We start from the raw sequence: 13,642 nt of genomic DNA, 5'->3' as shown, positions 1-13,642 counted from the left end.
ATTGATGCAAATGGAGAAGAGTGTTTCATCTTGCGAGCGAGCGCCAGCGCGGCTGGGTTCTGTTGACTGGCTTTTGAAACGGATGATTTTTTTTTTTCTATTTTGTATCCTCTCTTGACTCTGACAGACGCTGATTTTATGGCTTTTTAAGCATGATACCATTGTCACGCAATCACAAATTGCTACTAATAGTAAAGCTTGGTGAAGATGAATAAATTTGGTCGATGATCAGCAGAAAAGAGAAAGGTTTTTTGATCCGGTGCCAGAGAATGCCTTCCAAATTACTTCAGAATGACTTTTTAAATAAGTCAAGCATAATAGTTTCAAAAGTTTATTTCTTCACAAGACATCGCAAGCATTAGCCTATCATTAATCTCCTCTTTAAACTTTTCGACCAAAAAACTAAGCTTTATCGCTAGGGATAGACCTTTTCTGCAGATCACTCCAGATTCTGGCATTTCTTAGACGTTGTGGTTTGTGGTTATTTACAAACAAAAAATGTCTCTCATACAGAAGCCAAATACTTGTATTATTCGAGAACCGATCACGCAAATGGTACCAAATTTTGCTAGATACGGTATTTTGGTACGAAAATTGTTTCTACGAATATTTGGTACCCCATCCTTCTTCTCGTGGAGAGAATGAAGGGGGGTTCCTTAACCATTTTTTACTTAACTTGGGAACTATTCAAGCAAATGCAACCAAATGAGACATGGGAGGTTATTTGAATACAGGAAATGTTTCTATGATTAAAAACTATCACTTTTTCCATTGTAAGGAGGAAGGGGGAGGGAGGCTTCCATATTATATTTATTGCATAACTTGAAAACTTTTAGAGAAAATGGATCCAAATTTGGTATGGTAGGATATTCGGGTACTAGAAAAGTTTCTATGAACATTTGGTACCCTTCACTCCTTCCACTCTGGGGAGATAACATACCCCTCCCTACTTCCAGTGGGGAGATAAGAAGGGGGAGGGTGAATCACTTACATTTTTGCATTGCTCGAGAAGTAACCTAGCAAAACGAACCAAATCTAAAACCAAATCTAAAGAATGTAATTCAGCGTTGGTAAAACTCCGATGAATCCGTGGGTGGGTTATCACATACATACAGACATACAATACATACAGGACTCTAAAGTCCTTGATTTTAATGTTTTAATTTAGTTCTCGCTTATTTATCTTCCCACTTCCATGTTTCAATTTTGTTGAGATTTGTCTCATCGTAGCAATCGATGGGACGAATAACAACATACACATAATAAATAAACTATAAGATATGTAACCATAGAGATGGTTTTACTATAACTAAGATTTTAAGATAGAAAATAAAGTATTAGTGGTATAAGTTCTACCACCATTCCGATACAACCCGAGCCTCTTCAGGATGATGCGGCAGAGCATTCTACTGTCGAACGAATGGCGAACAGCAGCAGCAGTTCCGAAAGTGAATTCGAAGATGCAAATGACGGACGACATCGCGCTCCCTCAAGAAGACCAGCTGAAATAGAGCATGTATTGAGGCGCAGCGGTAGGGAGCGTCTTCCTCCAAGGGTGGAAAAAACTTTGTAACTTATAGCACGTTTATTGGCCAAAACCTTTCCCAACACTCGACCATTGCACGGGGCGGTGCACGATGTGCCGCAGTTCCGTCCGACTACGTACAGACAGGCGTTGCGTAAACCAGACCGAGAGCTGTGGGTAGCGGCAATTCGAGAGGAAATCGGCGCGTTGGAGCCCAATGAAACGTGGACGTTGGAAAAATTACCGAAAGGCGGATAAGCGATCAAAAACAAGTGGGCCTTCAAAACGAAGCTTGGACCCGATGGCCAGATCGAGCGGTACAAAGCGCGTCGTCAGACTGGAAAGCCAAGTGAAGGTCATCGGGATGGAACCACTGGAAGGCGCAGGCCTTAGGAAACACGTTGAGGCGCAGCAAGGGAGTCGAGACCAGAGGTCGTCGGACCAGGTGCCAATTGGTAGGTCGTCGAACCTGGAGGCCCCTTGGAGGTCGTCGAGTCAGGAATCATGGAAAATCGATGGGCTGAAGCCACTGGTAGATCATCTTGCCGAAAGCCAGAAGGAAGGTCGTCGAGCTGCAACAGGGGCGAGAGCATCGTGCAATGAATGCGACGAATGAGGTCCGTTGCGAATAAGAGCAGCCCCATCTTTAGGTGGAGCCGCCGAAGGCAGTAAGGAGACTGCGGATGTGTATGTTGAGGAGGAGAGTTGAGATTGGTCTCATCGTAGCAGTCGTAGCAAAATTACAACATACCTACACACATGCTTGTCCAACACCTCGCAAACAGAACAGAGCAGAGAACGAATTACACTTTTATCATTTCGGTTTCCGAGTGCACTGCTCAGCCGATCAACGTTCACTTATCTTTTTGCCGAGTGCGCCCGATTGCGGTTGCTCTGACGGTCGGGTGGACGTCGCTCGCTCTAAAGAAAAGAGAAGGAGCTGGCAAGAAAATTGTGCTCTAGCGACGCTGCTGTGCCGCTCAGTGTATCAAGCCAGAAAGATTTCAATGCAGGAATGTTTTCTTCAAAAAAGCCGTTATGCAGTGCGGAACAGTGCATCAGTTGAAGAGCTCCAATGTAGGTTTATGTATGAACTATTTTTGTACGTAGCCGGGCCGGGCACTTCCTGGCAAATTATTTGAAAAACATGGTGAAAACCGGGCAAATAATCTGAAATTCTCCATTCCATAAACCGAGCAATATCCGGCCAAATCTGAAGAAATTCCAGACATTCATCTAGTGAAGAAAAACGACTTACATTTTTTCTGTCGCAACACATCAGCAGTGTAAAGTTAGTTTATGTTTAAAGCATACGAAGGAAAGTTTTGGTTTGATGTTTGATGAAATAAACTTTCACAAATAAAATTTTTGACAAACAATTTTAAACTGAATTCGATTTTCTTGTTTCATTTTCCAAATAATGTGGATGAAACTGGGCAAAATCCAAGTAGTTTTTTCACAATATCCGGGCATCCGCAAATTGCTGTTTACTTAGGTTTATGTGCTCTTGATATCGTACGTGGAAAGCATTAATTTACAAAAGCAGCAATTCGAAAAGTAACATTTACTCAAATTATCCAAAAATCTTTGCCTTTTAAACAAACCGTGAACATTACGCAAGAATCTGGGACAAATTTAAGTAATAAAACTTCAAAACTTTCACAAATAGTAAAATTTAGGATTTATCTTCCTTAACCGCTACGCTTTTGATATTTTTCGACCGAAGAAAGCTATCGTAGCTAATCATTTGTCCTGGTGCAGAACATCAATCTAGAGGAACTCGCTTAGGAATGAAAAGATAGGTGTTTTGGGTAAAGTTGTTAATTTGCATATTTTGATATAAAATTTAAAGGCGAGAGATTTAAAAATAGCGCGATAATAACAATAACTTTTTGTAGTGCATTTTTCAAGTATTTTTTTTTTATTCAACCGTATCTTCTTGGGTTAAGATTGTAGAACTTTGATATGTTAAGCAAAGTTGTGTATTTTGAGGGGATAAATAACTTTGTAGAAGAAACTTAAGCTCTAATATGCTAAACAAGAAAGTTATGATTTATATCTCGCTATTGGTGGACTTCTAAACTTTATATTTCATATAAAAATATGCGCTTTATTATACAGAACAATGTTGTCGAAAACACCAGCTTTCTATCTTAACTACCTTTGACGTTATTAATTTAGTTCCGTTAGATTTATGTTCTGCATTGTAAATTCTGACGCACTTCCAAACATCGATCCAGACGCAACCGATGAAGACAAACCGAGTTTTCTGTAAAGCTTCTCTTTCGCCCGAGTGCGAACGAATTTATCTGCACCGGGACGCACTTCATCAGTTTGCTTGCTTCTCTTACCCACACTTGGGTGGACGCTTGGTCGCTCTGGAGGTAACGGAGCATTTTTTTAAAGATTCTCCGTTTGGGAGAGCACAGCGAAAAAAATACACGCTCTTACTCTGAACGGGCAAATCTGAGGAGCGATGCCAAGCATGCCTACACATAATAAATAAACAATTAGATATGTAACCATAGGGATGGTTTTACGTGGTTTTACTATAAATAGGATGTTAAGATAGAAAATAAAGTATTCCAATTTCTACCACCAACCAGAATAAGTCTCTCCTTTCCACTGCCCAAAGTGCTGCCCAATAAATTTAATCTGTTGTTCTGAGATAAGATCAAAGATGTTAGTGCTTCTCAAGTTTTTGGACAAACAATTTTACTTTGGATAACATTTTGTATAACTAATCATGTCAAGTAAGAACATCCCAAGTAACATCGATTGTTTTGTAGGACTCTTAAAGCCTCTTATGAAACCTAAATTTGGTCTAGAAGCCTGCTATAAAATTTTGAATGTTACTTGAGAATATCGCAAACTCAACTCCGCCTATAAAAAAGCCAGTCAACGTTGCTATCAAAACCGTCTTAGTCGAATTCAGCGAAACCTCAAGACTAGCCCAAAATCATTCTGGAATCACGTCAAGAATCAGCGGAATGAACCAGGAACACCGTCCTGCATGTTCCTGGATGGTATCGTGGCGAACTCTGACTCCGGAATCAGCGATCTTTTTGCCAATAAATTCTCGAGCATCTTTGATACATCTTCAATAACCGACGATCAACTGGATTGTGCTATTAGGTGTGTTTCATCACTGGGCTTTTCTTTAAACGGTATTACAGTCGAGGATACAATCATCTCTAAAGCAGCCACTAAGCTCAAAAACTCCAAGCTTCGCTTGACCAGGCCACCTTCCCCTCACTGTGAAAAGATGCCTACATGGTCCCGGTTCATAAAAAGGGAGATAGGAAAGATGTCAATAATTACCGTGGAATTTCAGCTTTGTGTGCTATAGCCAAACTTTTCGAATTGGTGGTTTTAGATCCCATTTCCATGTTCTGCAAGCATAACTTCTCCAACGACCAGCATGGATTTATGCCTCAACGCTCAACTACAACTAAATTACTGACCTTTACCTCGTTTGTGCATGAAAGTTTTGTAAAGAAATCCCAAACTGATGCTATCTATACCGATCTGTCTGCCGCATTCGACAAGGTGAACCATGATATTGCTATCGGAAAGCTCGCACTTTTAGGATTTTATGGATATTTTCTTGGATGGTTCTGCAGTTACCTAACTGGACGTAAACTGACAGTTCGTTCGGGGAACTGTTTTTCCAGGCAGTTCTCAGCTTCATCAGGCGTGCCTCAGGGAAGTCATCTAGGGCCATTAGTATTCCTGATCTACTTCAATGGCGTGCTGCAACTTCTCGATGGCCTACCTTTAAATCGTAGTAAATTCGCAGTAATATCATTTTCCCGACGCCCGTTCACAGCCGTTTATTTCTTTGGAAACGATGCAATCTCTCGAGCTTAACACGTGAAAGATCTTGGTGTGATTCTTGACGTGCGGCTGGATTTAAGGACTCATATCAACTATATCGTTGACAAGGCCTCCAGAAGCCTGGGTCTTCTTTTCCGCATGACCAAGGACTTTAAGGACATCTACTGCCTGAAGAGTCTTTACTGTAGTTTGGTTCGATCGATCCTTGTATATTTTTTTTTTTAAAGTTTTATTAACGACACTTTACCAAATAGATCCTTGTATATGCTTCTGCGGTTTGGTACCCATATTATCAAAACGGTTCTGATCGCATCGAAGCCATCCAACGACGTTTTTTAAGGTATGCCCTTCGACACTTAAACTGGCAAGACCCTTTTCGACTTCCCAGCTACGAAAGCCGCTGCCGCCTGATCGACATCGACACGCTGTAAGCCCGCAGGACCGGCGCTCGTGCGTCTTTCGTCGCTGATCTGCTTTCATCAAAAATCGACTCTCCCGCACTCTTGGAAGTTCTTCCAGTTAGTGTCCTACCTCGAGGTTTGAGGAATCGGGATCTTCAGCTCTTCGTTCTTCTTAGACTTCCTCTTAGACTGAACAATTACGGGGCCTACTCTGCGATAATGGGCGTCATTAAGACTTCCAACCGCTTGTCAGAGCATTTTGATTTTAACTTTTCGAAGGTTGTATTCCGAAGAAGAATTCTTAATGTTCTAAGTTCAGTGTAGATTTGTATTTGTAGTTAGTTTCTTAATTTTTAAACATCATTTGTATCAATACATGATCTGTTTATTTAATAATAATAAATAATCAAATAAATATATAAAATGGTCTCGTAAAATGGGTGAAAATCAGGACAAACAGTGAAAATATTCAAATTTCCTTGGATCGGGCAAATAACAAGGTTCTCAATTTGTTGCGTTAAAACAAGTATAATTTCTATTTACATAATGTAGTGAGGAAGGCTATATAATTTAATTTGAAACGATAGAATAAATCGACAAATTTAATAGAGGAGAGTTGGTATCTTGGATCACTTCTTTTCTTTGCTAAAACATTTCTTCATTTCAAAAGGTATTATGTAAAGGTAAATGGCATGGATTTCTACATTCATAATATACTAGCTTATCTCGTACGAACTTAATTTCGCTAACAAAAGTAAAAAAGGGATGAGATAAGATGTTTTTGTTTGAATAAAATAAAATCTCGATATTCCTAACACTGAAGAATAATATCTTCGCTTTAAGAGTATCCTAATTGATTAGGTAAGAACCCAACTTCATAAACTACATAACAGTTTCTATTGAAATCCCGTTATTTAATTCGCAGGTTACCCTGTTTAATTTTCACGACAAAGTCGCAAAAACGACGGTTTGTTTAAAATTATCCCTTTTCGTTGTACAATACTTTAATGTTCAACACAACCCCAGTTAGTAAATACCCAAATATCACCCCCCCGCCAAACCCCAGATAGTAAATATTCACATTGATCACCTCTTTTGCCAACTTTTTACACAAAATTTAATACCTAAAAACGATTGCTCGTCTCTTTAAATCCCTGTGGGTAAATTTTTATTTCAATCTAATGCATTACAACGTAATTAATGATAAACAGTGAAAATTTAATAATTTTTCATCCCTTTAAACCCCAATGTACCCCAATGTACCCCAATTTTCATCTCAAACCCACTCCCGAATCCACGTCACTATCGAAAAAACAGTGAACTGTTCATTAGACCGCTGCAAAAAATGACTTTTCGCTCCCATATGTTTTTTCGATGTCTTTTGGGTCACCAAGCGTCAGTGTACAATTTGAGATGAATTGGTTCCTGAGTTAGCGCAACGCGTTTCAATTTTGTATGGAAATTGGTATGGAAGAAGAAATTTTTTCACATAAAATTATCCAGAAAATTAAAATTAACTTGAAATTAAGTTAGGCTTTAATTTTTGGTTTTGACTATTCTTAAGCTTTATTTTTCGCTAACATGACAAGCAACTAAAAATTTCATGGAAAAAGTTATAACCATTTCAAAATAAAAAATCAGAATCCATTGAAAAGTATTTAAAAATGGCAGATTTTGCTTACTAGAGCTTTAAATAATCTCTTGAAATCTTTTTGCAAAGGTTATATAGATCAACAAGTTCCTTAGCTATGCAAAGCAGTTTTTTTAAATTTTTATTTCCATCCTACGGCTTCACAGCTTTCAAATTAGCATTCAAAACGTTAAAATTAAAAAATAATAATTTTGATAACAAAAATTTAAATATAAAATCGATTATCTTTTCTCGGGAACAAGTTAGGTTTATGCTTTGTTCACATGAAATTTACTGCAAGAATCAAGGAATATTTTCAATCCAAAGTTATATTTTTTGGAACTTCCAGAACATTTCTGTTAATTTTTGAATGAAAAATTTTGTTTTCCCATACAAATTTCCACACAAAATTAAAACTTGTTGCGCTAATTCAAGACTGGATGAATCGCTTCCAAAATTTTTATTGCTATTTCTGGCAGCAAAAACAACCAAAAAAAGTTATGGAAGGTGTAAAAATTTGAGAATTGGAAATTTTCATACAAAGCTGGCAGCGGTCAATAAAAATTTGACACTTTACATCGATTGTTCGTTCCTGAAAACTGCTAATTTTCATCTCATTCCGATGAATAATAACGTCAATATGGCTTCAACAGTATTTGTGTTGAATGGACGACACCTTTGGTCGACCCCGAATCCTAAATTTGATACCTGGAATCAATTGCTCGTTCCTTAAAAACACTTATGCGCAAATTTTTATCATGTCATCTATGGGCTGAGCCTATAGGGGATAAACAAACAAACCCACAGAAATTGCTTCATATAGATAGATCATTTGGCCAATTTACTTATTTCTAATTAATTTATTTTCACAAGTTTTGACTGTTTTTAAAATGAACAAATAACATGCAAAGCTTATGAATTGACCCAAAACTGTTATTTCACAATTCATTTTGCTATTTTAAAACTATTTCAGAGAATTGTGTATTATCGTTTTGGCAAAATTACTAACTATGTTCGTCTCTATCGCATTCAATAAAATTTACAGAATGTTTTGCTTAGCTTTCATTTGGGATAAAAAAAACTTTACAAATAGCAAATATGTGTGCTGAGTTATGAATGTGTAAAAAACATCAAAATATAGGTGGCCCAAAATACCCCACATTATATGACACATGATCCCTCACTAGCTATGATTTGTAATTTGGTTGGTTTTTAAGCGACTTATTGATATTAAATGAAAAAATCCCTTTCCATGTGAAAGGGCGTGATAAAATGAAAATCATAAGCATACTTAAATATTTTTGTTATGAAATTTAGATTTCACACCGATGCAATTTATGGGTGCGTGATTATGTATAATGTAAGTACATTTTTTAATACGGTAAAATAAAAGAAACAATTGATGTGTACACAAGCTAACAACATATAGAGATGTTCGCTTACGCAAAGCGACGACGATGACTGTTGCATGGAGATTTTTGTCTCAACTCCCATCCAAATCCGATATGTTAAGGGTGGCCCAGTAGACCGCTGCCAGCTTTGTATGAAAATGAAAATTTCAAATTCTTAAATTTTAACACCTCCCATAACTTTTTTTGGTAGTTTTTGCTATCAGAAATAGCAATAACATTTTTGGAAGCAATCCATCCAGTCCTGAATTTGCACAGGTTTTAATTTTGTATGTAAATTTGTATGGAAAAACAATTTTTTTCATTCAAAAATTTCCAGAGATGCACTGAAAGTTCCAAAAAATATTAATTTGGATGAAAAATATTCCTCGATCCTTGCAGTATAATTCATGTGAACAAAGCACAAATCGACCTTGTACACCAGAAAAGATATCCGATGTTAAACAAAAAAATTGTTTTCAAAATTTTTTTTTTTTAATTTAAGTTTTTGACTGTTCATTTGAAAGCTGTGTAACAGTAGTATGAGAATTAAAATTCTCAAAAATCTGCTTTGCATAGCCAAGGAATTTATTGATTTATATACCATCATGTCACCATCTACCGCCCAGTTAAGCGGTTTTTCAACTTCAAACATGTGTAATAAAAAAACGACGGCAGATTTTTATTCGCTTTCTTTTCCAATACATCTCAAAACTGCTCTACTTTAAATAAAAAATTTAGTGGAATGCGAAAAATGTACGCTTTTAAAAATAATTAACTAAACGTTGAGGTGTTCAACTGGCCCTATTACCGCCCACTCGACTTTTTCGGGTATCGATAATGTTTTCTTAAGGAAAAACTATCTAACAACACGGAAACTGTTCTTTTTAATATTGTCCATGCAACGAGCTGTCAAAACCATATTTTGGATCTTGAGAGAATACATTTTGTGAAATCTTTCCCGCAAATTTTGTACAAATTTTCACAAAGTGCGTTGACTGACAAAATGATGATTCCCGGCAAACAGCCTCAAGTAATCGGTTACTTTCAGCGATAAAACATCATTTTCTAACGTAATCAAACTAAATGCTTCTTACAATTCACACTTTTGACACAATACATGCGTTAAAAACAAAGAAATTGTGCGTGACCGGTAATTAGGAACCCATACTTTTATTTATACACCAATTACCGCCCATCAATAAACGCTCAAAAAACAACAACTATTGAAAAAATCGAAAATATTCCGATGCAAATCTATTCTACAAAAATCAAACTATCGTTTCAAGTCGATTGTAGGACAAATAGGTACTATTTAGTAAACAAATCCCCTTTTTTCCCTAGGAGCACAGTTATGCTTAGTTCGCTAACAGGCGTCGAATTCAATAATTTGACCGGAAACGAAAAACCAAATATTTTATTTCTGGCTATAGTTAGCATAATTAAGTGATGATTTTTCAGTGAAACGGTCGAACAATGATGCCGACACAGAACACAGGTCTTATTTTTGGAGAAAAAATTCCAGTTTTTTCGAAATACACACAAAAGGGTGATTTTGGGCGGTAAATGGTGTCTGGGCGGTGAATGGTGACTTGATGGTAACCTTTTCAAAAATATTTCATGAAATTATTAAAAGCTCTAGCAAGAAAAGTCTGCAATTTTGCAATACTTTTCAATGGATTCAGATTTTTTATTTTGAAATGGTTATAACTTTTTTCATGAAATGGTTAGCTGCTTGTAATGTTTGCATAAAATGAAGCTTAAGATCAGTCAAAACCAAAATTACTTCATTACAAGCTTATTTGAATTTTCTGGATGATTTAATGTGCATTTTTTTTTTCTTCTATGCAAAATTAAAACGCGTTGCGCTAACTCAGGAATCAACCAAACCATCTCAAAATGATGATTGAAGTCCCAAAAGGCATTAAAAAAGCATATGGGAGCAATAAGTGATTTTTTGCAGCGGTCTAGTGGCCCAGGATACGCCATTCTCTTCAACTATGAAAAAAAAAATATAAATACTAAGTTATAAATACTAAGTTTTAAAAAGAAATCGAAAATTCAGTTCTGGTAATTTGCTCGACAGGTGAAAAAACATTAACATTACATAAAAATTATTCAATTTTATGTCAGGTAAAAGAAATGTTCGTAATCGACCAAACCTAATGAAATCACAAAAACCGCGAATCGAACTTTCATTTCTTTTTTTTAATCCTATTCGCGAAAACCCGAACCCCAAAAAGCTTTCGAGAACTTTTCAGCCGACTTCTCGTCTTGCTGAGCCGAATCGAAGTCGACCCGATCGAGCGAGCGCCTTCAAAACCGGCCTCCCCAAACGAGCCTCGGTACAGTTCGTGGCAAGCCTCCGGTGGCTTCGGATCGACGATCGACGGTACTTACTGTAGTTGTGACGGTTCCTCTTAAAAAAAAGTGCGTTCTGGTAGTGTGATTAGAACTGGAGTTAATTTTTTTCATGGTGCTTAACCCCAAGCACGCCATCACATAATTATCAGCAGACGATCGTGACAGTGGAGGTCTTGTGGAATAATTAAACGGAACACCTAAGAGAGGAAACTTAGATTAGAATCACGTAAGTGAGCCAATGTTTTCTGATAACGATCAATAAAAGTCATGAGTCGCCTGGTGTTTGCTAATGGTTCAAAGAGTTGAGTAAGGTGATCTGTATCGGTGCAAGTGCTTGCACTTTTTTTTAATGTTCCGAGAACTTCAAGTTGAAATAACTTGACTGTCACATTTAATGGTGAAGCCGGGCTCAGTCCTTGTATGACTTGTTTGAAGTGCGTTTTGTGATTCGCAACTAGCCTGTGGAGGAAGTGAAGTTTAGCAACAGCTAAAGGGTTGAGAAACCGTTTGGTGGCGTGTGTGCTTTTGATCGTGACAGTTTCAGTGGATTATCTCTAAATGAGCACTGTCCTGCCATTGCGGGGTTTCAATCAAGCTTAAATCAAAAATATAATCCAACAACAGGTTTTTGCTTGTTTCATATCTTACTAACTGAATCATTTGAAAAGGTATACGATTTCGAAAGAACAAATATGAAATGTTTCTCAAGAAGTTTACTAACGTATAGCAGAGAGAAAAACGAAATTTATCTTTTCTCACCAGAAAAAATAAAAACATTCTGGAAAGAACCAAACTGGTTGAGAGGTTTATTTCTGGATGCGTGAGCAAATCTTAAATGTTGGGGATTTTGTATACCTACTTGAAAACTGGTTCTAAAGTTTTTGTTTCAGGGAAGGCTTGTTGCGATGTGGTTATCTTGTTCACTTTAATGAACAGGAATAAGTAGTGATGGACGAATAAACTAGACCTTTAAATCGATATTGGTTTGAGAAATGATATTTTCAATACACTAGACTTCAATGTTGAACACCACAGTTAAACCATAGAAGTTGGAAAAGGAAATCATTTAATGCATTTCTTTGTAACATTAACAGGTTTAAAGGGATGATCTAAATTTTATACCTGAGGGTATTAAGAGCCAAGGAAAGTTGTCAAAAGTAAATTGTAACGAGATGTATGACTTTTCGATTTGCGATGCACGATTGAAATACTCTACTTTTAAAAGAGATAACTTTATATTCAAATTTAAATTTATTTTTTAAAGCAGTTTTTTTAATTTTCTGATAGAACACCGTTCAAAAAATTACCAAGTTTTTCAAATCTTCGGATAACTTTAAAACAACGAAAATATCAACTGAATTAGCCATAGAATACTATTTAGGAATTTTTGAATAAAAAAAAACATCGATCATTTTTGCAGTTTTATTATTAAATTTATGGCAATCCACCAAGAAGTCTAGAACATTTGATTATTTTTTTAGAATTTTTATCCTTTTTGATAGTTAATTCAAAGGAAAATGCATACCAATCACTGTTGAAATACTTGTCTTGTTAAAACTTTTGTCGCTGACGAAGCAATCAAAGTGATAGGAGTTGAGAAAAATAGTTATCATGTTATTCCTTTGAGATGAAATATGGAATTAAAATGAAGAAATGGTAAGCGTTAAAACAATCCTGAGTGTATATTTGCTTTTGACAAAAACCATAAAAAAGGATTAGAATATTCAAAAAATAAAATGCCGGGGGATTATTTTTAATTTGGGCTTAAAAGAAAAGGGAAAGTCTCAGATTTCCTTTCGACAAACCGCCATACGTTACCACATCATGTGATTCGAATTGAACATTTTTATATCAAGCTTTGAATTCAGAAGCAGCTATATATGCTTTCAAAAATCAGTGTTCTTAAAGTAACGTGTGATAATATTAAGGTACACCGGGATAGGTGTGGATGATGGCTATTAAAACAATAATGAGTATTATTTTTACAAACTTTATATGCAGAATGTTCAATTTACTTGCAATCTATTCAAAAATTGAGGAAAAAAATATGATTCCGACAATAACGGATGTTTACAGCGACTTTTTGGGAATTTTCTATTTTCAACTACGATGTCGAGTTGATGTGCATCTTTTTCAATTGCAAATTTCTCGTGCACTAACTGGCTATTGACGAAAAACTCTACATTCAAAACAACCAGTTAGGAAAAGAAACGGCGGAATATGAAGAAAAAAGAGTTTATTTACAAAAAAAAATAAAAGTTTTGTCTCCAAACCCTACCTGGGGTAAGTGTGGACGGTTTTATACAGACTCGATGTTTACACATTTTTTTTTCAATTTTCTGTCCTTCAATACAATTAAGCTATATTTAGAATTAGGATCATGAAAAGTTCGGTAAAGTACTTGTTTGTTCTGGAATAAGTATATATTTTCGATGAAATTGGATCTCGTGTGTTGCAACATAAATTACACACAATAATCATTGAAAGATGCCTTACT

General features: G+C 36.3%; 2 protein-coding genes across 4 annotated transcripts in view; one reads left to right on the top strand and one right to left on the bottom strand.

The window, feature by feature from the left end:
- The window catches only part of LOC129750963 (opsin, ultraviolet-sensitive), a 422,334-nt gene that overhangs the window by 148,440 nt on the left and 260,252 nt on the right, over window positions 1–13,642 (bottom strand). The gene's annotated exons all lie outside the window — the stretch shown is intronic.
- LOC129750962 (protein yellow-like) overlaps window positions 11,142–13,642 on the top strand; it is a 28,473-nt gene continuing 25,972 nt past the window's right edge. The window contains exon 1 of the mRNA XM_055746184.1: window positions 11,142–11,371. The gene's annotated coding sequence lies outside the window, so the exon portion shown is untranslated. The remainder of the gene's footprint in view (window positions 11,372–13,642) is intronic.

This window comes from Uranotaenia lowii, chromosome 3 (genome assembly GCF_029784155.1).
Source record: "Uranotaenia lowii strain MFRU-FL chromosome 3, ASM2978415v1, whole genome shotgun sequence".
Classification (NCBI taxonomy): domain Eukaryota; kingdom Metazoa; phylum Arthropoda; class Insecta; order Diptera; family Culicidae; genus Uranotaenia; species Uranotaenia lowii.
The sequence above is the reverse complement of the archived record's forward strand: the minus strand, read 5'-3'. Positions and strand labels throughout refer to the sequence as shown.